This window comes from Gracilinanus agilis, chromosome 2 (assembly GCF_016433145.1).
Source record: "Gracilinanus agilis isolate LMUSP501 chromosome 2, AgileGrace, whole genome shotgun sequence".
NCBI lineage: Eukaryota > Metazoa > Chordata > Mammalia > Didelphimorphia > Didelphidae > Gracilinanus > Gracilinanus agilis.
Window position 1 is genome coordinate 14,295,211 of NC_058131.1, and position 24,839 is coordinate 14,320,049.

The window sequence follows — 24,839 nt, forward strand, 5'->3', positions numbered from 1 at the left end:
AATCATATCTCTAATGGAATAATTTTAGAGTACCCATGATTCAGAGGAGATATTCAGTCAGTCAACAAACATTTGTTAAGTACTTGTAATGTTCCATGCACTAGGCTAAGTCCTGGAGAGGGATGCTCCAATGGGGTACCATCCATTGTGGAGGGTGGACGTGGACTATGGATAAAGATCTGGAATGGAGCTTTTAGGACATCTAGATCACACCCTTATTGTACAGATAAGCAAACTGAGGTCCCGAATTGATGAAATGACTCTTTCCCCAAAATTAAAAAATAAATTGCCTTGTGTATATTGTGCATCTTTCACACATGTTCTCTTACTTTATCAGCATCTTCTGCTCTTGGAATCCGTCTGAGGGTGAATCAGAAAATTCTTTCCTCAAATCACCATCCAAAGAAGATAAACAGATGAGTTATCTTTTCATTTCCCACCCAGCTGCATTCCTTCAGCATGCCCTTATGCCACCTACCTCTCATCCCCTTACTTCCACGTTTCAGTCCCCCTTTGTGCATTGGCTTTCTTCATTAGATCATAAGCTCCTTGAGGGAAGGTACTGACTTTTGATGCCTTACCTGTCAATATAATAGGTACTTAAAAATTGTTAGCTAACATACCTACATATGTATACACTTACACTCTCTTAATAGAATATAATCTCTCTGAGGGCAAAGATATATATTATAGTTGTTTTTAATTTACAGTGCCTAACATAGTGGAGGTACTTCATTAGCCATCCTTCCTGGTAATATGTTTAGACTGGAAGAGAAATGAAGTTAAGGTCCCTACTATAATTCCAGAAGGGCTGAGATCAGAAAACTTTGAGCCCAAAGAACAAAAGTAGGAGTATGTGTAATTCCCTTGTTTAAAATCCCCATGTTTAGCAGGGTTCATTCGCATATAGGAAATACCTAATAAAAGTCTTTTGATAAACTGACTGATCAATGTACCAGGTTGACAAAGGAATAAATTGAAGCTTAACACACACACACACATACACACACACACACACACACACACACACACAAGCTTTGAAAGAATCTGACTTAAAAGTAGAATGGGATGCCTCAGGAGTTGTTGGGTTAGCACTCATTAGAGGTCTTCAAATCAGTTCTGCTTGATCATTTGTTGACTGTGCCTCTGCAGGGATTAGTTTGAAGGTTTGTTTGGCCAAATGACCACAGAAATTATTTCCAACTCTGAAATTTTATCATTCTGTGATGATGCTCCTAGTTTCATCAGAGTATTGGGTAAAACAATAGCATTACAGTGCTTAAGAGCCATCAAGGATCTAATAACTTGTATGGTCCATGGCTATTGAACTTGACCTTTTCCTCCCCTGGTTTCTGTTTCTAAACACGGTCATGTACCAACATATGAATTCCCTTCTTCAGCTACGACTCCCTGCCTTCAGTCTCTGGCTTCTCCTATACAGTCTATCCAACTGTGGGTTCTTTGATTCCATTTTTACAATTCATTTCTCTTCTACTGGGCTCTCTAAAATACTTTTTTCCCATTATTAAAAAATGTTTCATATACATTTATATAAATTTATTTTTGTTTTATGTGTTTATATATAATATATATTATATAAATTTACATTTATAATTTATATATTTTTAAAATTATTTCAGATTCTCTCCCTCCTTCCCACCCTTTTCCATTAAGAAGACAAGCANCAGAGTATTGGGTAAAACAATAGCATTACAGTGCTTAAGAGCCATCAAGGATCTAATAACTTGTATGGTCCATGGCTATTGAACTTGACCTTTTCCTCCCCTGGTTTCTGTTTCTAAACACGGTCATGTACCAACATATGAATTCCCTTCTTCAGCTACGACTCCCTGCCTTCAGTCTCTGGCTTCTCCTATACAGTCTATCCAACTGTGGGTTCTTTGATTCCATTTTTACAATTCATTTCTCTTCTACTGGGCTCTCTAAAATACTTTTTTCCCATTATTAAAAAATGTTTCATATACATTTATATAAATTTATTTTTGTTTTATGTGTTTATATATAATATATATTATATAAATTTACATTTATAATTTATATATTTTTAAAATTATTTCAGATTCTCTCCCTCCTTCCCACCCTTTTCCATTAAGAAGACAAGCAAAATGAGAGTAATTATTCTTGTGAAATCATGCAAACATAATATATATATATATATATTCCTATGTTGCAAAGAAGAAAAATAAGAAAAGTGAAAAAGGATTAATATTAATTTTTAATTATTAGTATTAATTATTAATAGTAATAGTATTCAAAAATGTAAAAGAAAATGTTTGAAAGGAAGAAGTCAAGGAGGAAGAGAGACATGTTAAAAACAGAAGGAGTTCAGCAATACAATTACTACTAGATCTCAAAGAGATCCAAGAAAAAGGAAAGAAGCCATATGTATAAAATATTTATAGCAACACCTTTTGCTATGGTAAAGAATTGGAAATTGATGGAATACCAATTAATTGGGGAATGACTCAGCAATTTGTGGCATACAATTATAATGGGAGACCATTGTGCTATAGGAAATAGCAAGTGAGATAGTTTCAGAAAAAAAATATGGGTAGATTTATGTGAACTGATGCATAAGTGAAGTGAACAGAACCAGGGGAAAATTGTATTAACAGCAATACTGTAATACTGATCATCGGTGAAAGTCTCAGGTCATCTATACAATGATCAAGACAATCCTGAAGGACTGATGGTGAAAAATGTTATCCACCTTGAGAAACAGAACTGGTGAAGTTCGAATGGGAAATATTTTCTTTTACAATTTTTGGAATATTATTAATATTCTTGCCTAACTTGAAAATTCAGCAAAGAAATAATAATGCCTTGGTCACAATTTACAGCATTGATCTCTGAGGCAATATTCTCTCATTTAGAGCTAAAAAGCTAAGAGAAGTTGGAATGTTCTTTGTGCCTCATTATCATGTCCAGCCCCAAAACTGAGTCACCTCCAATGAGCAACCTGTCTAAATCTGTTTTCTTCTTTTAAAATAGGCTATATATTATTTGTTCTGTATTTTTAAGATATTTCATGTATAAGAATAAAATATTATGAAATAATAATAACTTTTATATAATTTCTACTATATGCCAGGGACTGTGCTATACATTTAAAAAGATAAAACATCATTTGATCCTCACAATATCCATGGAAGGAAGATGCTATTATTATCCTGATTTTTATAGATGAGAATTATGAAGCTCTTTCATGGTATAGAAAAAGACACAATATATCTTAAAATCATAGAGCCAACTTCCAAATTAGAAAGTTCTATGTTCAAGCCATACCTCTGATTGATATGATCTGGGATAATTCACTATGCCTCTAGGAGTACAATGAAACTCTTCAGTTACCAGATGTAAAGCAGATGCCAATTGTGCTGGTAGAAGGACCTGGAAAACTAGCCAACTGGAATTCCCTCAGCCAATGAAATCATAGAGTCAAACAAAAAAATCCATAAAATATAATAATCTCAACTTCATTTCTGCCACTAATTATATCACATACATTAATAATAATTAATTTACATTAATTAATAATTTATTAATATTTATAAAATAATATATTTTATAATAATTAATCACATACATTCAAGCATTACTTGCTCTTCATGGATTTTTTTTTAAAGGTTGTCTTGGATGTCTTTTTTTTTAAAGCTTACCTTACATCTTAAAATCACACTATGTATTGGTTCCAAAGCAGAAAATCTATAAAGGTAGAGCAATGGGGATTATGTTATTTGTCTGAGTTCATAAAAGTAAAAAGTGTCTAAGGCTAGATTTGAACCCAGGACTTCTCCTCTCCAGGTCCATCTCTCTGTCCACAGAACCACCTAGCAGTTGCCCTTGTATATTTTTGTGAATTTATGTGAGAATGCCTACATGTGCATTCATAAGTGTATGTTTGAATGTGGGTATATGTCTGTGCATGTGCATGTGTATATTTGTATTTTTAAGGATGACTGGAGAATCTTCTAGCATGTTACTGCATTAGGCACACTTTCAAAGCTCATAAGTAGATCCCATGCCTTTGAGGATAAGCCTCCATTCAACACCATTGAGCCCTTTTAGAAGTAATATTCTCAGCTTTTCAGCTGGAAAAAATTAAAACTTTGATTAGATGAAGTGGAAGTGCTTATAATAATTAAAAAAACTGGAAATGACTGACTCCAGGACTAGCATGTTCATTGAATCTTTTCCAATACACAGAGGATAGATTAGGTGCCAGAGACATCGAAAAAGGAATCAACTCTTAAGTAGTTATCTGTGATGCAAAGTGTGTCTAATTTTTAATGCTTTTTCTCATAAGATCATCATCTTTTCAAAAACCCTGTCAAGTCCTCTTCTTACAACAGGGAGAAAATGTGAATACAATGTCAGTGGTCCTTTGCATTTTAGTAACACAAGTCAATATCTCATTTAACAAGCATGATATGTCCTTAGGTTACAGTCCTTCTGCTGCCTCAGAGATGTGGCATGATGGTAGAGAGAAAAAGGCAGTAAGTTTTGAAATACACACAAAGAATGGAATCATAGGGCATTTTTCTACAATTAATGAATGGACATGATGATCATTAAAGTATTGTGGATAGAGATTAAATCTGGAAGCTAATTGCAAGTGATGGAAATTATCTTTAAAAAATTTTAATGTAATGGGATGCAACAAATTATCTAGTGTTTTTAATCTAGTGTCTAAATCATATATTTCTGTGTATTCATACATATCCATATATAAAGAACAAAACTCCTTCCTTCAGTAAGCTTGCAATGTATTAAAGGAAAACAAAAAAAAATGGGGGGAGGAGTGATATGCCTAGGAAGGGGTATTTTGTCCTGGAAAATGACAAGGATGGTGAATGGAGACACATGACAATTGAAGAAGACATCTGTACCACTTCCATTTCTTTCACATCCTAGTTGAGCATTAACCTCCCAAACCTTTAGTATATTCAGAAAAACATAATGCCATAAAGGGAGCAAGTTCTGAGTTTCATCAGGAGAGACTATCTTTTCTCCAGAGACTCCTTGTAGCAACAAATTCATAGGAGGATTGATCATCTACACTTAAAAAATAACATTAAATGAATCCAAAGACCTAAAGATGCTAGAGCTTGTTTTTACTCTCTTCCATCTCCTGACATCTCCACCCCCAGATCCATTCCATCACTTCTTACCAAAGCAATCAGGCCACCTCTTACCCTCTATCCATTTTATTGCATGAGTGACAGATAATTGAACGACTTGCCCCCTCAGAATCTTTACCGAAAGAATGAATCTGAAAGGTGTCTTACATGATGGCGTTGGGTCCTTCAAATGCAATGCAGCACATCCCAAGTTGTTATTGTTAATTCCCAGGTTCATCATTTGACAGGATAATTAAACCGTGGGCTGTTTTTGCTGATGACATCGCAAGTGTTACCTGTCTGGCTGCCACTGAAACAGAAATTCTATTTTTGACTATTCTTCCCCAAACCAACTCACACATGTTCCCAGATGGGCAGCTCTTCAAAGAAACTCCTTATTTATAAAATAAGTTTTAGCTTGCTTAATGATACCAATGTGTGTTTTCATGGAGTGGTATTTTTGAGTGACTAAAGAATGCCAGTTTCTTCTTTCAATGACCCTGCTCTGGGTTTTGTTGGATAATTGGGGCAACAACAACAACAACAACCGAAACAGCAGCAACTGCTGCAAAAACAGCTAGAATTCATATAGAAAAATGAAGTTTGCAAAGTATTTTATACATAGAAAATCATTGGAATCACAACAGTCTTGTGAAGTACATATTATTGTAAACCCCACTGTACAGGTATGGAAACTGAGGCTCAAAGAGTATACATGACTTGCCTATTGTATCACATTTAATAAAGTATCTGAGGAATAACTTAAACTCAACATCTTGACTCCAGCTCTCACTATATATCCACTACATCACCTCCTTGAGTGATGGAATCAGAGCACCCTGAATCACCTCTTGTCAGTCCAGGCTTGCATAGGAATTTAAAAAATGGGGGAGGGGAGAAGTCCAGTGTTTGACTTAAGGCAGGAAAATAGCAAGATGACCTCAAGGAGACAAAGAGCAAGGGAACAATCGAATATTAATACCCAAGTGCTGTATGTTGTAAGGGAGCATTTTTTCAGGACCAAACTTCAGGAATTGATTGAGGGTGAAAAGAGATGGGTTCTCCAAGTCAAATAACTCTTTTTTTGCCCATAGCTATGTAATAAGGAACTATACTTTAGATATGAACTAAGGCAGGAGAAGCAAATTTTATTAAATTATATCCTCCCCAACCCAAAAAATTGTGTCCCTTTAAGCATTCTATCCTTTTGCTCAAATTGAATTAGTTCCAAGAAACATAAGGAAATGGAAGTGTATAAAGATGTGCCATGCTCCTGCTCCTTTCTGACCAGATACAAAAATAGGCTCTGCTCTCAATCATAGATATTGGATCCCTTATTCAATCATGTTTCTGTTTATGTAACAATAAAATATATTATAATATATAACATGTGTTTAAATTCCTACTATATTCGAGGAGATTTTACTGGCATTGATGTACTTAATCTGCATTAATCTATCAAGAAAAGCTATATTAAATACCTTCTATGTGCCAGGCACTGTGCTGGACTTTGGGGCTATAAAGAAAAAAGAAGAAAAAGATCCAGGTACAAGGGTCTTATATTCTAATGGAGAACATAATAGGCATATATATGCAAAATATGTGGAAAGATGAGAAAAGGTAACCTGGGGAAGGAGGAGTTGAGTTGGGGGTGAGGGAGCATGACTGGGTATATGGACAAGGAAATGCAACATAGAGTAGGTGACACCAGCTGAGTCTTGAATGGAGTCCAAGATTTAGAGAGAGAGAAAGCAGTCCAGGCATTGGGTGGAGAGATTGGCCAATGCAAAGGCATAGAGAGAAGAGATGGAATTTTGTGGGCAGAGCAGAAGATCAGGATGATTAAACTATATCAGTGTAAAGGGGAATCATATTTAAGATTAAAAAGGCAAGGTAGGGCCAGATTGTGAAGGGCTTTATATCCTGAAAAGAAGAATTTATATTTCATTCTAGCTTAAAAGGGAGTCATCGATGTTACATTTATTTTTGAAGAGAAGCATGACTTGATGAGAGTTATACTTTAAGAAATCTCATTGACAACACTATGATTGGTTTCATATGTCTGTGGTTCATAACATCTTAGGAGTCTAAGATTTGCAGCTTTTTGTAGTAAGAACATCCTAGGGATCATGCAGACCACCACCCTCATTTGGCAAATGAAGGACCTAAGTCTCTTTTGAAATAAATAGCTTGATCCAAGTTACAGTGGTAGTAAGTATCCAAAGTATGTGGACACTACCTCTAGTTCCCTTGGAATAGAGAACTCCTAGGTGAGAAAAATGCCCTCTAGGAAAGGCAATTACCATCTTCTCTTCAATAAATAGTCTTGGGTAGATATCTAGAACACTAATTGTTGAGCAACTTGCTCAGGATCCCACAAATACAATATTAATACTTGAATTGATGTGTCTGATCTATGTATATTTAAATCCTGCCTCTTATTACCTATATATTTCTAAGCAAATCACCTGACCTTCCTGTGCTTAAGGGAATCACACAAGAACTTTTTAAAATGTTGTAAATAGATTATATTTTCTTTTGGTGGACTTTTGCCAGACCTAGAATCCCTGTAATGAAATCCCAAATCCTTCAGAATACAGAATACACACACACACACACACACACACACACACACACACACACACACATATATATATATATATATACATATATTTATATATATGTATATATATATATATATACACTCTCTCTGTCTCTCTCACTCTCTCTCTCTCCCCTTCCTCCCATCTCTGTCTTTCTCTCTTCCTCCCACCCTATTCTGTGTGTATCTATCTCTGCCTCTAGAATGAGAGATAGGTAGAGGGACAGATGGATAAATAGTTTTATATTGCCCCTCATTCATGACAATTGCTCACCTAGAAGCCATAATCTTTAGAGTAAATCACTGTCTTTTATACATTTTCTTGTTTCCTTAAGTGCCACTCAACGAATATCAGATTAATCAGTGTCCCCTAGGAGACTAATACATAGAAAAATATAGTAACAAAATGGCATCAGATACCTGTTCTAACCCAAATGTGAGTTAATTAATGAATAAACATCAAACACCTATCATACATCTTCAAAGAAAATGAACTAGAATTCACACTTGACAAAACATAACAGTATTGTCAGCGACAAGGCCCTGTTCCGAAATCTATATATGATCCCTGAGAAATATTTCAGTGAGGCCAAACTCTGCTCAGCTGGTGATCTCCAAATCAGCATTGAAACTGTGGCAGTTCCTGACACATAGTAGGTACTTCATAAATTTTCAGTGAATGATTGGTAAGGACTGTAGGAGTGATCTAGTACAACTTATACTCAAACAAGAATTCCTACTTCCGACATTACCAAAAAAAGAATTATCCCGACTTTTTTAAAGCTTTCAAATGAAACAAAGCTCATTACCTCCCAAGCTAGCCCATTTTATTTTTCAATAAAGTACTCTGTAATTTTTAGGACCTTTTTTTCTGTACGTTTCCTCAAGCCTAAATTTACCTCTTTTCATTTTTTTCCCATAACAATGTTCAAAGACTAGAGGGCAGAAGAGCAGGAAGCCTCTGCCAATGGCAGCCTGAACAATAAGCAACTGTACACAGGGTGTTCCATCCCAACCTTGCTAGAAGACAGAGGAGCCCAGCTTCAAACAATGGACAAGGCCAGAAAGCAGCAGAGGCAGCTGGCAAAAATGTAGGCAGTGAGCCAAGCATCTCTGTGGACCCCAAGTTGGAGAAAGAGCTGTGAGCCATGAATGGGGATGGCAGCTGTAGCTATAAATCAAAGAACCATCTTTTATGTGTGCTGTGTGAAAAGGACAGTTGGTTATACATCAGTCTTTTCAACCAAACCCTCATAGACCAACAGGCATCACTGTCGACAGTGTCATCTTTGAATATGAAGGCTCATGATATATCCCTGAACTTTCTATTGCAGCCAACATAACTCCTCAGCTTTGTTTGGGATGTATCAGATCCAACTTTTTGAAAAATGAAAATTATGTCAGAGGTTAAATCAAAAGGGACTTTTAAAAATTTATGTTGAGATACTATTTTTTGTCCATGATCTATTCTGCTGTCCCAGTACCTCACTAGAGCGAGGATAAAAGACAAAATGCTATTACAGTCTTTAAAACTCTTGGGACCTGAATCGTAAATGGATCCTTTATCCAAGATTTTCCTTTTACCTTTTCAGCCTATTATCTGAAAAGTCATTATGTCACCATCCTTTCTAAGAAGCATACTTTAGGAACTTGGGGCTTTTATTAGCATATAGGGCATTTTTATTTCAGTGTATGACCCATAAATGAGTTTTGGGCATACATGTGGTTCAATAGATAAGAAGGTAGGAAAATCAATACATGATACTGGTGTGATGAATTGCAACTTTGCAATGGATTCTCTCTTTGTTTCTGGGGCTTTAAAATCATTTTGTTCATGATCTATCTTGAAACAACTATGTGTAGGTTATTACTTGCAAGAAATTAAGCTGAAGCTCTAAGTTTTCAGGTATTATAGACGTGAATGTTTGGGGCTTAAAATAAGAAATACAGGGTTCATTTCTACCTCAGACACTTAATATTGGCATATGTCACCAAAATGCTCTGTTCTACAGTTTCTATATCTGCTGAATGAGAGGGATGGCCTAGGTGGGTTTCGTGGTCCTTCTAAAATTGTGATTCATTCATGAGTATTTCCCTCTGTGTACCTTAGTGCACTAAATCTAATAGGTGATAAACAAATGCTGGTTGAACTGAATGGAATCAAACATTTACATTCATTTTCTTAGTCATCATAAGGCAGTTGTTGCTTAAGGATACTCTAATATTGCAATAGAATCATGATCATGAAAATATAGGGAAAAGAACAGCAGATGAAAAAGCATTCGAGCAGCGCTCCAGAAATCAAGGACACAATTTCAATATATTCAATTAATTGATCAACCAATCAGTCTATGAACATTTCTTAATGATTTGCTATGTACCTTGCACTGTCCTGAATATTGGGATATGAGGAAAAAAAGACACATAATCCCTGATTTCAAGTTGCTTATATTCTTTGAGAAGATGCAGCTTGTGTCAAGCCAACTGAAGTCAGGAAACAGTTAAGCTTGTACTACATACCAGGCACTGTATCCTATATATGGGTTCATGCATGTATGCATATGTATCTATGCATCTCTATATCTGCATATATGTGGATGTATACATGTATTCATTTGTGTCTTTGTAAAAAGGTTTAAAGTCAGGAGCTGAATTGCTTATTTCATTGGGATAGGAAATTTCCATATAAGAAACTATTGTTTTCCAATACAGGTTGGCATCTTTTCTGCAATTGTTGATTCTTCAGGAGTTGCTCAGGTTTCTAAGACATTAAATAATATGTACTTGGTCATAGCCAGCATGTTCTAAAGGAAGGAGTGTTGCCTAGAGAAGAGAACATTGACTGATGCAACTAGAAAAACCCAAATTTAGAGTACACACAAAATAAGTGAAAGGTATTTTGAGGAGAAAAGGCACTAATAGATTTAGAAACAAGGAAAGTCTTTAAATACAAGGCAGAGCACAATATGAGTCTTTAAGGAAGTAAAAGATTCTTCCCCAGATATCTGGAATAAAAAACTTAGAAATGGAATCAATCATTTAATTTTCCTAGCCAATTTTGGGATATTTTCTTTCTTTCTTCCTCCCTTCCTTCCTTCCTTCCTTCGTTCCTTCCTTCCTTCCCTTTCCTTTTTCCATTCTTTCCTTCTTTATTTTTTTCAAGGAAAAGGTCGTTGGTTATAGGAGTTCAAACCAATGATTTATACTTAGAGAAACTCCTGATGGGAAAATTGCTCCTACCATTGCATAACAGAACATTTTCTGTACCTTATTTTCTTTGAGATTTGTCTAGGACACTGAGAGTTTAAACAAGTTACCCAGAGCCATATGGGCAGTGTCAAAGAATGCTGAATCCCTGTCTTCACTGTTAAAATGTAAATAAAATAGACAAATTTAGGGAAAAGAATATAATATATTGATTCTGAGATCCAAAATGTACTGAAGCTCCTCCAACATCATTTTCTACCATCTGATAAGAAAACAATCATTTTTGGGGTGGTACTGTTTCATTATTCAACCCTTAGTGCTGATACTTGACATGAGTGGCTTTCTGAGGAGCTGTGTTGCTCTGAATACTGAGTCACAAGAGAAAATACCTGAAGCTGTGCTTCAGAAATATAGCATTCACAACATTTAACTCCCTCATCCCAAATCTTTGTTGATGCTTAGTGAAATGCATCTGGCCATCTTCCCCACTCTGCCTGCAATCTTTTTCCATTATTGAATAGCAGTATTGAGCTTTCAAACATATCTGAGTCATCTTTCCACCTGGATTGGCAATCACCTCCAGTCCCCCTTGAGGTCTTCTTTTTTCATCTCATGGCTACTTTATCCTTCAGTGAATAGTTCATTGAGCTATTTCTTCCCTTCCAACATTTCTGGGTTGGTAAGACTTCAAGAGCAGCTAAATAGCATAATAATCAAGTAGCATAATAATGAATTCTATTTTTTATTTCATTCTTTACCTCATTTTTGACAATCAGATAATACAAACAATTTATATGTATTATTTTGTTAATATAATATATAATATTTTGTTAATATAATATATTGTTAATATATTTTTGTTAATGTAATGTATTTTGTTAATATAATATAATATATTAATATATAATCTTCTCTCCTTTTTCTTAGTTTTATATAGGATTGATATTTATCTTTACATATTTCAAATTTCAAACAAGGTAATGTTTTTTAGTTTGAATGTCACTTTATCTAGATGTTAATATTGCAATTTCTGTCTTATAATAAATTATGATTCTTAGAATAATTGCTTATTTTTAAAAACTCAGTAGAGTGTTTAATCCAAAGTTAAGATCTGAATTCAATTTCTTCCTTAGATATTTACTAGCTGTATGACCCTGGGCAAGTCACAGAACATTGTTTTCCTCAGCTTACACATCTATAAAATGAGCTGGAGAAAGAATAGCAAACCACTCCATTATATTTGCCAAAAAAAAAAAATCCCAAATAGGATCACAAAGCTTCAACTACTTCAACTGAAAAAACTAAGCATAAGACTTCAGATTAAATGAAACATGTTTGTGTTAGTATATGTATGTATAAGTATATGTGTATGTGCATATACACACATATATACACATACTTCATACAAGCATGTTTATGTATACATGCAAGTGTATAGGTATTTAGATGTCTGTGTTTGTGTATATGCATATACATATATATATGAACCATATAGCATATATACTATATGGTTCAAATCAGAAATGAAAGACCAGATGCCTGAAAGAGCCTCAAAGAATCCAGCAAATTCAAAAGTTCCTACAGCATCCTAATTAATTAAGTAATCCCTTTTCACACTCTTTTTACCGTTGCCCACCTATACATACATTGATTCTTCTAGGTTTCTGCTTTTGGCCAATCAATATACATTTATTAAATACTTTTTGCTAAATGACTGCTAATGTCCCAACCAACTCTGCATGGACAATCCAAATTAATTTGTGATTTTTAAAGCATTTATTAAAGGCTAAGTATTTGCAAAAATACTACAGAATGCCTAGGGTTACAAATAGCAAAGCAAGCTCTTGACCTCTAGGATCTCATATTTTATTAAGGGGAATGGGCACATAGGAGACATATATAACATGGTCTATCATCCCTTCCTAGGTGTCAGTGTCAGGAGTCTGTGATACTCTAGGATAGTGATGGGCAAACTATGGCCCTTGGGCTAGATGCAGCCCCCTGAAAAGTTTTATCTACATTATTCCTAATCTGACGAATACAATGTTTAGGATACAATACAATGAAACTTCGAAAGAGTTGCCTTAGAAATGGACTGACAGATGAGCATTTCCTTTCCTTTGGCCCCCTCTTTAAAAAGTTTGCCCATCACTGATCTAGGACTATAGAAATGAGGGCATCATAAAAGGCATGAGAACAAAAAAAAAATGACTCAAAAATTCAGTAGAGCATTTAGCAACAGGAATTAGTATTAAAACTGGCCCAGCCCATTGATGGCTAAGAGACGTCAGCTGACCAGAGTAATTCAGAGAAAAAGTCAACAAGTATGGTGATTTTGGGTGGGGGGAGGGCTTTGATATGGATTGTAATTAAAAGACAAAAGAGTAGCATTTATTAGGAATGAGGTTGGACTGAAACTACTTTAATGGTTTGGAATTTTTGAGGGAATGAAAAACTATGTGCACTAAAGTTCATGTGAGATATTGAGTAGGGACAGAAGGTTCAGGACCTAGAAGGGCAATTAGAGCAGAGATGTCAAAATGACTGCATGCCTGAACTAGAGTTGTCAGATGGATGTTTACTCCCTCTCATCCCACTCACTGTTCCAAATGCTCCGTAATTTTCTAACACGGAGCTAACTATAAGGAATAGCTATAATGTCCAACTTGACCCTGTAGTGGGGATCTCAATCTAGGACTTCTGAGATGTTTTCTGTTTTTCTTCTCTGAATCTGAAGGAGTTTGCAGGGAGCTACCATAAAGTTTCCAAGGTGAATAAGATGTGAAACTTTATTGTTATCTATTTCCACTACCATTGCCATGCTAGTACTTGCATGTTCTTGTTATTATATGTCTAAGCTAGTATTAGATTATAAGTTCCTTTAGGGCAGCATTTTTTTTTATTTGTTGGACTAGGTTTGTTTCCTTCGCACCTAGCAAGTGTCTAGCAAGAGGTTATCACGTGATGGATCTTTATTGACTTACTAAATTCCCCTCTTATGTCCCAATCCTCCTCTTATTCAGTCTTCTCAACTGCAGAAAAATCACTCCCTTAAAATGCCAAACCTTTCTTGTCCCTCACTGGCCCCCACATAGACTCCCCACTATCATATTCATCAAATTCTATAAACATTTATTTTTATCAAGAGCCTTTGTAACATATGATGATCAGTAGTTTAATTTGCATACACACTAAACTGTGGAGACACCAAGATGAAATATTCTCAGAAGAATTTGTTCCCATATTTGTAAACTCTTCTCTCCATATTCTATAAACCTTTATAAGATCTTTCATACACAGCTTCTCTCTACCTACAAAACCATGAAGCTCTATTCACTTGGGATATTGGTATAATAATAATCCTAAAGCAAAAATCTTTATGAAACTTAAGAAATCTGAAGACTATGTTTCAATAATTCAAATTTCTTTTAATGAAGTCAAGTTGTCTCTGTGATCAGTGTTTTCTTTGTATATATATATACATATATATATATACATGTTTCTATATATATGTAATATGTAGCTAGTGAATGACATGTGACCTCCATTACAATGTGTTTTTCAAGAGGTTTTTTTGACTTATTTTGTGTCTCCAAGATTTAGCACAGTGCCTGGTACATTTTAAACACTTATGAAATGCCTGTCCTTGATTAACTGTAGCACCTTTCCCTAAATACAACAATGGAAGGGGAAAAAAGTATTTAAAAAATAACATTATCCTCATCCCCCTCAGAGAATGGGAGGCAGATATGCAGGGAGAAACTAAAACTCGTGAAAAGACAAAATAGGACAAGCATAGTTAAGCATGTTTCTCATTAAACATTGCAACTGAAAATGCTGCTATTGGAAGAGTGAGATCATTTATCATATCTCCTGTGTGACAGAGGAAAGCAGTGTTTTTATTACTTCTGGGCTTCCCAGTTTAAAACAACAATATGAACAAGAATCTAACAATAGGACCATATCATGGCCCCATAAGACTGTTTTCGACTTGGTGTTCCTATTTCTTATATGTCATCTTGTTTCTGGAGTTTCTGGACAAGGAAAATCACTAACCTACACCACCAGTCATTTCAGATGTTTGGGGAATATGTGCACCGTCCCTGGAGAATTTGGGGTGAGAAGTTGGGAATTCTGTGTCCTGAGTTGATATTTTATATCTTCAATTTGGGATGCATAACAGAGTTTGGAATTTCTCCCTAGGAAAGTTCCTGATAAATGGTTAAATGATCATCTATACTAAAAAATGTGAATCTATTTCAATATTTGAGGGCATATCATCAAAAAAAAAAAGAAAAAAATTCAAAACATCTATCACTTTAAGAGACTCAAGAAAGAAATTTAAAAACATGAAATAGGTCCCAAGTATTGAAAAATGAGTAAATATTATACACAATACAGAAATACTAGCAAGATAAAAGTTTCATGAAATAATATTAAGAGTATTTTAAAGAGTTCCAACTTACACTCTTATTCATTAGCCCACCACATGTAATGGACTCAGATACTATAGAAAAAACAAATTTAAATATTTGCATTCATTTCTGAATGTGATTGAGACAATCTCCACCTGATTTCCCATGTTGATGAATTAATATTACTCCTCTGACCCAACCTCTCTCAAACAAGAAACAGAAAAAGTATATTCTGCCCAGGAGAATGAAGCAATAACAAGTCAATTTGGTGGGAAAAGAGCATAGCATGCCAATCTCATCCTCCTGATTATGATTTCTCAGTCTCACTCACTGAGTAAATACATTGTTGATTCATATTGATCTTATAGTCCACAGAAATCCCAAGGTAATCCTCAGATGAGTTTTTTTATAAAAATTCTTCATCATCATCATCATCACCAGTGTCATCATCACCTTTCTCATCATCTTCTGGCTCTGTTTCTTCATTATGATCATAATCACATTTCTATATGGATTTCAGGTTTGCAATAATCTTTCCCCACAGTAATGCTATGAGCTATGTGACAAAGGTAATGTAATGGTGTTCTTATAGTGGATTTTCAGTTATTTTCAGAGAGGTGGTAACTTGAGCATGAATGCAGTTAGTAAGAATTATAGGAGGGTGTAAAATATCATTCTTAAAATATTTCCAGTGATTTCTCCACTATGCAATAGCTTCCTAATATTTGCATATGACCAAAGACTTTCCATTTATTCCTGTGTAATTTAATTATATAAAAATCAGCTCAACTTTATAGCCATATATGATCTTTTTGAGTCCTATCATACAATGTGTACTCTATGGCTTCCAGGGTTGTGTCATTGGCAAATTTGACAAGAATGTAATTTGTGATTTTATCTAAGATATTGATTAAAAAATTGAACAGCTTAAACCCAAAAATATATTTCAGGAGAAATCCAATATTGACAGTCAACTAAATTTACTTGAAATATCAAAAATTATTCCTTGGATTCAGCCATTCAAACAGTTTTGAAACAACCCAAGTATATTCTCATTTAGTTTTCTTAAAATTCTGCATCTTTCTTTTCAGAAGGATTCTGTGAAAGAGAAGTGCTTACTAAAATTCTAGTCAATTATTTCTACAATATTCCCCTAAACTACTTGTCTAATAACCTCTCTCAGTAAAGGTAAGGAAGTCACTTTTGCATAGCCTACTTTTCATGAAGTCAGCCTGCCTCTGTGATCAGTGTTTCCTTTGTAGATGCTCACTTACCATCTCTTTAATATTACTTTCTAGAAATTTGGCTGTAAAGTGAATCTCACTGTAATTTTTACATAAGTATATTATCTTCCCATTAAAACCATCAGGACAACTATTCTTCTCTGAATATGAATTAGGGTTTCCATTTTACCTTCATGATAATCTATAATTTGGATATTTAGATACCTACATATTTGATACTGATCTTTTATTTCTCCATTTATTATATTAGATTCCTATAAATTGGATAATTCCAGGCTCTCTGGATTTGTGATCTTACTGAAGTGTACACTCCCTCCACACACACACAGATACATATGAGCATAGAGGCATGTGTGTGGAGGTAGATTTTAGGCATCACCACAGAGATGTGTGTATTCATGCATGCATACATGTTTATATATATACACACACACACACACACACACACATATATATATATATATATCACCAGTTGTGTCCGTATTGTTATGAGAAAGTTAAAGTTAATCTTCTATTACTGGCCCTAAGTAATCATCAAAACCCGAAACCTATCCCCTGAACTGTAATGGGGAGATTAAGCAGTAGCACCCAGGCTATGTCTAAAGACCTGAGGGTTCCATAATGGAATGAATCTGGGATTTTGAAAAAAAGGAGTGGGAGTTTGACCAAGCTGGAGGAAAGGAGGAGTGTTGGCTCTGTGGTTGAGGTTTTGCCATATACCCAAGGAGCTGCCAGTGTGGGGTACCACTGAGAAGGAGATTCTGAAAAGAAACATTGTGCTTTAGGTTGAGGATAGGACTGAGTTATCTGTTGGTGGACAACAGTTCAATCTACCTTACTCCCTGGAGTTCGTTTTGTATTAACTGGCTGCTTTTGAAATTCTTCCTGTTACATCTTGGAGCATCTCTGAACTTGTACTCTGAGAAACCCTCTTCAGCCCCTAGTCTAGGTAGTGAATAGCTCAGTTATTTAAAACTTTAGTCTAGTTAACTTTTAGGTTAATCTGTTAGCATAGAAACACTCCTCTCCCTACTTCCCTCAGTCATTACCATTAAACACAATTTTTAACACTTCCTGTCTCCTCTTAGTTTTAAGAACCCACTACATTGGTTTTTCCCTGGTTGGCTTACCAGGTTACAAGTCAACTGACATTCCTGAAACTCACATCCCCATTTAGTTTACCTGTGTTCCCTATCTGTCCTTCCCTTGTGAGGAGTGAATGTGTCCCCAGTTCATTACTTTTCCCCATTCCCAGTATCATCTTTTCCAGAACCCACCAACATTTCAACACACACACACACACACACACACACACACACACACATACACACACACACAAATAACACACACATCTATAGTTTCCTATTCTGTTCAACTCTTATCCATATATTTCCATTAATTGAATTGTTGGTAGTGTTGTGAACTCGTCCAACCATTCTGGAGGGCAATTTGGAACTATACCCAAAGGGCTATAAAACTCTGAGTACCCTTTGACCCATTAATGCCACTACAGGATCAGTATCCCAAAGAGATAATAAAAAAGGGAAAGGACCTACATACACAAAAATAGTCATAGCTGCTCTTTTTGTGGTCACAAAGAATTGGAAATTAAGGGGATGTCCATCAATTGGGGAATGGCTGAACAAATGGTTGTACATGTTGGTAAGGGAATACTATCATGCTATGAGAAATGATAAGCAAGAGGATGTCAAAAAAAACAACCTTAAAAGATCTGTAGGAATCGATACAGAGTGAAATCAACAGAACTAGGAGAACATTGCACACAATAACAGCAATTCTGGACAATGATCATCTGTGAAAACTTGGCTACTCTCAGCAATGAAATGATCTGGGACAATCTTGAAAGACTTAAGGTGGGAAATGCTCTCCACCTCCAGAAGAACTGTTAGAGTCATCTTTCACATCAGGATATTTTTTAGTTTTATTTTGGAATATCAGTTATGCATGACTTTGCTCTTAAGACAATGACCAATATGAAAGTGTGCTTTGCATGACATAAAAATGAAAATATTTTTCATTAATTCTTCAAAGGGATTATACACAATATGCTAGATAAGTTGTTCCTATGACATGCATGTCAGCACTGACAAATGTAGCCATTTTATGACATGTGGTTGCATGTGGCTGCATACAGAGAAGTATAGGGCCACATGCTGAGGATGAAACATTTGCTGTAGTGCAGTGTAGACACTCTGTGCTGGAGGTCTGTTGGCCAAAACCACTGTCACTAATCAGGTAAGTTAAATAATTAGTTTTTGGTTTATTAAATACAGTTATATATTATAATTATACATTTTTGTCATTTAAACCAGTGATGGGCAAACTTTTTAAAGAGGGGCCAAAGGAAAGGAAATGCTCATCTGTCAGTCTGTTTCTAAGGCAGCTTTTTCGAGGTTTCATTGTATTGTATCCTACTCATTGTATTCGTCAGATTAGGAATAATGTCATGTGGCCAGATAGAACTTTTCAGGCCCCCCCCCCCCAATCTGGCATGCGGGCCATAGTTTGCCCTTCACTGATTTAAACTATAAATATTGTGAAATTATGTTTTTTTTTTTCTTGAAGTGACACACTACCTGAGTTATGCTTGTTTTTTTTTGTGAATTTTGACACACCAACCTCAAAAGGCTGCCCATCACTGTCCTAAAGTATGAAACTGAAACTCCTGGAGGTTCCTTAATACTCATTCAGGGGACCTACAAGATCAAAACTATTTTCATAGTAATATTAATATGTTGTTTGTTCTTTTCACTATCATTTTCTTACCTATAGATAGTGGAATTTTCCAGAGACTATATGATGCTGAATTGAAAATTTGGCCCCACACGTCAAGTTCGAGTTAAAATCTCATCTGCAGAATTCTACTTTGACTTAAAAATGAAAAAGCATAGAGACGTGACTAGACTTGCTATTTCACTTATACTCGTCCACTGTTGGTGCCAACTAATTGAAAAAAGATATTATCTTATGTGGATGATATAGACCAACAAAAGTGATAGTGAATTATTTAAAGAGTTGAATGCCTTTTGGAACTCTCATGTTTCGTCTTTGATCAGCTTTGTTTATATTTGCACTAATAGTGCAAAGTTAATGATGGGTAAAACTGCTTGTGTTTTTGCATAAATCAAAGCAGTGGCATCAACTTGTACTATTAGTCATTATATTCTCAACTACTATGAACTCTCAGTTTAAAAACTAAATCACACAATGAATATTCTTAATAAAATAATAACAAATATTTTATTATATATGAGTGCTTGGGTTATGTGACATTTCAAATTCTGTGCAATGAAATGGGGGTGTTTATTAGTGAAACATTAGTGCAGTGATTCCCAAAGTGGGCTCCATTGCCCCCTGGTGGGTGCTGCAGCGATCCAGTGGGGCAGTGATGGCCACACTTTTTTGTATGACATTCTATTCTGAGTTCAATAAATAGTTTCATAATTTCCAGGGGGCGCTAAGTAATATTTTTTTTCTGGAAAGGGGGCAGTAGCCCAAAAAAGTTTGGGAACCACTGCATTAGTGGATGCTAATATTGTGTTGGTCTTGAGGGAAAGTAATTTTGTAATCTTTTGAGTTGTATTTTCAACTAATCCCTTTTTTCATGTAACACCATTTTAACTTGAAAGTATGCCTGGCAGACAAATTATGGTTAATCAGACTTGGGTATTTGGCAGACATTTTCTCAAAAATGAACCAAGCAAGCCTGTCATTTCAAGGAAAACAACTGATGATATTTGTTGCCAATGATAAAATTTGAGTTTTCAAGTGAAAATTAGAATTTTAGAAAGCTTATATCTTTCACCATGAGGCTGACAGCTTCCCAAGACTTAAATATGTTTCTGAATAGAAAAAGAATAGAAAGAGAATCTTAGCAATAATTTTTAAAATGTGATTTTTTTTTAAATATTGCATATTGGAATTTGTGAACATTTGGAAGATCTGCATAGTAGAGTTAACGAATATTTTCCAAATGTCCAGTTCATGACATTATAATCTCTTGCACTGGTAAAATATCCACTCAAAATGAAGGATAAACAGTAGACTAAAATATAATAAAGTATTAAATATTAATTGAATTGGTGTCAGATTGCACATCACAACTCACCTTTAAAAGTACTACTTGTAACAAATATAAGCAATCAAAAAGTAATGTTGGGGTTCCGGGTTAAGATGGTGGCAGAGTAGGAAGCAGCTCTTAACCTCTCCTGACCAAAACACACAAAAATCCTCAAAGGGACATAAAAACAAGTCCAGACGAACGGAGGAACCCCACAAAAGGGCACAGTGTGGAAGGTACGGGGAATCGAGGCATTTCCATGCTATAAAGGGGTGAAACAGCTCTCACTAAATCACGGGCTGAGCAACCACCCCACCTGCACCCCCTCCACACACAACACCTATAGCGCCAAAGCCAGCTAAAAAGAAATAGAGCAAGTTTGGGGCACCCATCGAGTCATTGGCAGCTCCGGGCCTGTTCCTGAGAGCAGCAAGATTTAGGATGCAAAAAAGCTAACAAAAGCACACAAAATTTGAGCGCGGGAGCAGGATGCCCAGAGCAGACACAGGGCGCAGAGCGCGGGCTCAGAGCTCAGGCACGGGCGGAGGTGTGGATGGAGGCAGACACAGCCACAAGGTAAAGCTCTGAAACCCTGAGTGGGGAACCATGCAGAGGGGTATACGACTGTGGAAGCAGCACCCTGAGACTTGTAAAGAAACCTCCGGCAGACGATCAAGCAAGGGGGTCCACCAGAGGGCTTGACCACAGACAGACCCTGAGAGCGAAGATAAACCTGAGAAGCTGCTGGGCTAACAATGGCTACCCAGTCTCAGGAAGTTCAGAAGAGAAAGATTAACAATAAGAAAAAGAAGTCTTTAACACTCGACAGCTTTTACACAGAGAAAATCCAGACAACGAAGCAAACAGAGGAGGAGAACAAACAAGCATCCAGACCCTCCTCAAATAAGGAAAACTCCTCACAAGCTATGGAAGAGTTCAAAACTGAGATTTTGAGGAAAATGGAAGAGATCTGGCATGAAAATAACTGTTTAAAAGGTAGAATCTTGCAATTGGAAAGCGAGGCTCAGAAACCAAATGAACTGATAAGCAAATTGAACACCAGAAATGACCAGATAGAAAAGGAATACCAGAAGATTATGGCTGAAAACCAGAAGATTATGGCCAAAAACCAGAAGATTATATCTGAAAATCAAAAGATCATAGCCAAAAACTGAAAGATTATAGCCGAAAATCAATCGCTAAAGGCTTAAATTGAGCAAGTAGAAGCTAATGATCTCTCAAGACAACAAGAACAAATAAAACAAAGTCAAAAGACTGACAAAATAGAAAGAAACATGAAATATCTCAATGAGAGAGTGACAGACCAAGAAAACCGTTCTAGAAGAGACAATTTGAGAATAATTGGTCTTCCAGAAAAACCAGAAATTAATAGAAACCTGGACTCCATACTAACAGAAATAATTCAGCAAAATTGCCCTGAAGTCCTACAACAAGAGGGCAATATAGACATTGAAAGGATTCATAGAACACCTGCAACATTAGATCCAGAAAAGAAAACACCCAGAAATATAATTGCCAAATTCAAGAGTTTCCATGCAAAAGAAAAAATCTTACAAGAAGCCAGAAATAAACAATTCAAATATCAAGGAGCACCAATCAGGATCACACAGGATCTGGCAGCCTCCACGCTAAAAGATCGCAAGGCTTGGAATACGATATTCAGAAAGGCAAGAGAGCTGGGCCTGCAACCACGGATCAACTACCCATCAAAATTGACTATATATATATATATCCAGGGGAAAGTATGGGCATTCAACAAAATTGAAGAATTCCAGGTATTTGCACAGAAAAGACCAGGGCTAAATGGAAAGTTTGATATCCAACCACAAAAATCGAGAGAAACCTGAAAAGGTAAATAAGATACAGAGGGGAAAGAAAGAAAACTTATAATTTTTAAATTTGCCATTTTAAGGGCCTCAGTGAGATCTAATTATCTGTATTCCTATGTAGAGAAATGTTATATATAATTCTCTGTAGTGAACTCTATTCACTATTATAATATTCACTATTATAGTAACCAGAAGAATAATTCACAGGGTGAGGGTGGAACACTAAATAATCTAAGATGACATGGGGGATGGGAAAGAGGGGGTGAATAGCAGGGGACACCAAGAGAAACTTGAGTGAATAAGAAAATAGGATATTCTATTACACACAAAGATGGCATTGGAGGGAGAGGGGACAAATACTATTATAAGAAGGGGAGGAAGAGAGCATTAAGAGGTAATAATCAAACCTTACTCTTAGTGTAATCAACCCGGAGAGGGAAGAGTAGCTATACTATCCATTGGGACAAAAAAACTCTTATCTAACCCTTCTGAGAAAGTTAGAAGGGATAAACCAAGGGGAGCAGGGGAGTGGGGAGGTCAAAAAAAGGTAGGGGAGAAGAGGGAGGAAATTCATGAGGCCTTTAAAAACAAAAAGGGGGGGGAAATAAGGGAGGGGGTAGAAAGGGAAGTCAATCAAGGGAGGGGATAAGGGATAGCGGCTCAATAGCAAACCACTGATTTAAAAGGAAGAAGTATAAGGAAAAAGGGGGTAGTAATAGGGGAGGATTCGAAAATGTCAGCAAATGCACAACTGATGATTATAACTCTGAATGTGAATGGGATGAAATCGCTCATAAAACGGAAGCAAATAGCAGAGTGGATTAGAAACCAAAATCCCACCATATGTTGTCTACAAGAAACACATATGAGGCGGGTGGACATACACAAGTTTAAGGTTCAGGGTTTGAGCAAAATCTTTTGGGCGTCAAATGAGAAAAAGAAGGCAGGAGTGGCTATTATGATTTCTGACAAAGCCAAAGTAAAAATAGATATGATTAAAAAAGACAGGGAAGGTCATTACATCCTGATTAAAGGCAGTATAAACAATGAGGAAAAAACACTGCTAAATATGTATGCACCAAGTGGCATAGCACCCAAATTCATAAAGGAGAAACTGGCAAATAGATAGTAAATAGGAAATAGATAGTAAAACCATACTAGTGGGATATCTAAATATTCCTCTGTCAGATCTAGATAAATCAAACCAAAAAATAAATAAGAAAGAGGCAAGAGAGGTGAATGAAGTCCTAGAAAAATTAGATCTAATTGATATGTGGAGAAAAATAAATAGGGACAAAAAGGAATACACCTTCTTCTCAGCTGCACATGGCACATTCACAAAGATTGACCATGTTATAGGGCATAGAATCATTGCAAACAAATGCAAAAGAGCAGAAATAATAAATGTAACCTTCTCAGATCATAATGCAAAAAAATTATAATTAGTAAGGGCACCTGGACAGAAAAATCAAAATCTAATTGGAAATTAAATAATGTGATTCTTCAGAACCAATTTGTCAAAGAAGGAATCATAGAAACAATCAACAATTTCATTGAAGAAAATGACAATGATGAGACATCCTACCAAAATCTGTGGGATGCGGCCAAGGCAGTACTCAGGGGGAAATTTATATCCTTGAGTGCATATATTAACAAATTAAGGAGGGCAGAGATCAATGAATTGGGCATGCAACTCAAAAAATTAGAAAGTGAGCAAATTAAAAATCCCCAGATGAAAACTAAATTAGAAATACTAAAAACCAAGGGAGAAATTAATAAAATCGAAAGTAAAAGAACTATTGAATTAATAAATAAGACTAGAAGCTGGTACTTTGAAAAAACAGATAAAATAGACAAAGTACTGGTCAATCTAATAAAATAAATGAAAAAAGAAAACCAAATTGATAGTATCAAAGATGAAAAGGGAGACCTCACCTCTAATGAAGGGGAAATTAAGGCAATCATTAAAAACTATTTTGCCCAATTATATGGCAATAAATATAACAATTTAGGAGATATGGATGAATATTTACAAAAATATAAACTGCCTAGATTAACAGCAGAAGAAATAGAATACCTAAATAATCCCATATCAGAAAAAGAAATTGAACAAGCCATCAAAGAACTCCCTAAGAAAAAATCGCCAGGGCTGGATTGATTCACAAGTGAATTCTATCAGACATTCAAAGAGCAACTAATCCCAATACTATACAAATTATTTGATATGATAAGCAAAGAAGGAGTCCTACCAAATTCCTTTTATGACACAAATATGGTACTGATTCCAAAGCCAGGGAGA